Source organism: Elephantulus edwardii, unplaced genomic scaffold (genome assembly GCF_000299155.1).
Source record: "Elephantulus edwardii isolate Elephantulus edwardi_28Jun2011 unplaced genomic scaffold, EleEdw1.0 scaffold00094, whole genome shotgun sequence".
In the NCBI taxonomy this organism is placed as follows: Eukaryota; Metazoa; Chordata; class Mammalia; order Macroscelidea; family Macroscelididae; genus Elephantulus; species Elephantulus edwardii.
In genome coordinates this window covers 11,121,707-11,123,310 of record NW_006399844.1, presented here as the reverse complement: position 1 = coordinate 11,123,310, position 1,604 = coordinate 11,121,707, and the positions used below count along the sequence as shown (strand labels likewise).

Here is a 1,604-nt window from a genome sequence, read left to right as displayed (position 1 = left end):
ATCTTTATACCTTGGAAGATAGAGGGTGGTTAGCAAAAGAGAGAAAGACTTCCAATGAGATGGCTTGACAGTGTCTTCAGCAAAGGGCTTGAGTGTTTTAGAGATCGTGAATATGGCACAGGATAGGTTCAGGTTGGCTGTTCAAAGGGGTCAATACGAGTTGTACTCGACTTGATGGCACCTAACAACAACAACAACAATCCTTATGCTAGGAGGTTAAGAGGTCTTTTCTGTCCTTTGGAGCTGTTATTGGTTCCAAATAGTCCGCCTCCTAGCTAGCAAACAAGCTCTTATCCTATATGAATTAGTTCAACAGCTTTTTTTAAAAAAAAAAACAAAACCAAAACACCACCCAACCAAATATTTGATATTTTAAACAACTCAGTTATACAGGAAAGGCATTTAAATACATACTGTCTTTGTTAAGCTAATCAGTTTACAAGGCTGACAAAATACAGGAAATGGTTCTGTGAAATGAGATGAAATGAAATGAAAAGCATCACTTGGAAAATTTTCTTCAGTTTTTCATCTTAATAGCCGATGGTACTACACAGACTTGTGCGATGTCATCATATTCATATGTTCTCTTTAAGAAGGTATCTAAGAGTCTTAAGCCAGACACGCTTTGCAGTCCTTGTACTGAAGACAGTAGTGTAAGGGCAAGGCAGAGACATAGTTTTCCAAACTGCCTTCCTGAGATGCCACACCAGTGGATAGAATTGTTATTGCATATTTCCAAAACGAGATCCATGGTTTTCACTGCAGTTTGTTATTTTACAGGTTACATGAATAGGTTCTTCTAGGTTCACAGTATCTGGGATTGCCTCCAAAGAAAATTTAACATCTCTATGACCTGGAGCCATTGCCTCCAAAGAAAATTTAACATCTCTATGACCTGGAGCCATTCTTTGAAGCTGGCTGGTCTGTAACCTTTCTCTTTCACCTAGATTTGCTTTCCACACTATATCCAATTTTCCAATAATTGTAACTCCTTCAATGATGCCTGCTTTTTCTGCAAACTCTTTCTTAGGCTTTAGGCAGTACAAGTACTAGCCTGTATCCATTTGCTACAAATATGCTCTTTTTTAAAAAATTTTTACTGTATTATTTTTATGTGTACCGTCAAATCAGATCTGACTGGTACAGGAACAAATATGCTCTTGAACCAAATGTAGATATGCTTTCTCCAGCTTGGCTGACAGAATTTAATTCTGCTACATTGGACATTATAGATGGCTCCCAGGAAACTTTCTCCATGAACAAAGGTGAATTTGTAATATTCTGAATCTGGGCTTCAGGAAACGCTTCAGCAGTCGCAGAACTGTGGTCACACTCTGCATTGTAAAATTTTGTTTTCACATTCAGTGGTTTGAGAACCTGAAACTTGAAGAATTTTCTAAAATACATCTTTTCTCCATTCTGAGTCGTATAACTGACGGCACACACCAATATGTGTGTTCCAGTTTCCTTTACTTCATGGCATATGACGTCATCTATACAACAATCAGGTTTAAGTTCAGCAACTGCAGCATTCGAGGCTGAAAGATGTAAACGCTGAGAACTTGTCTGAAGATCAGCTTTTACCAACATATCTTTTCTTTTTT

At 37.8% G+C, this 1,604-nt stretch overlaps 1 pseudogene; it reads right to left on the bottom strand.

Annotated features, from left to right (window-relative positions):
• Positions 1–517: 517 nt before the first annotated feature.
• LOC102861355 overlaps positions 518–1,604 on the bottom strand; it is a 3,425-nt pseudogene continuing 2,338 nt past the window's right edge.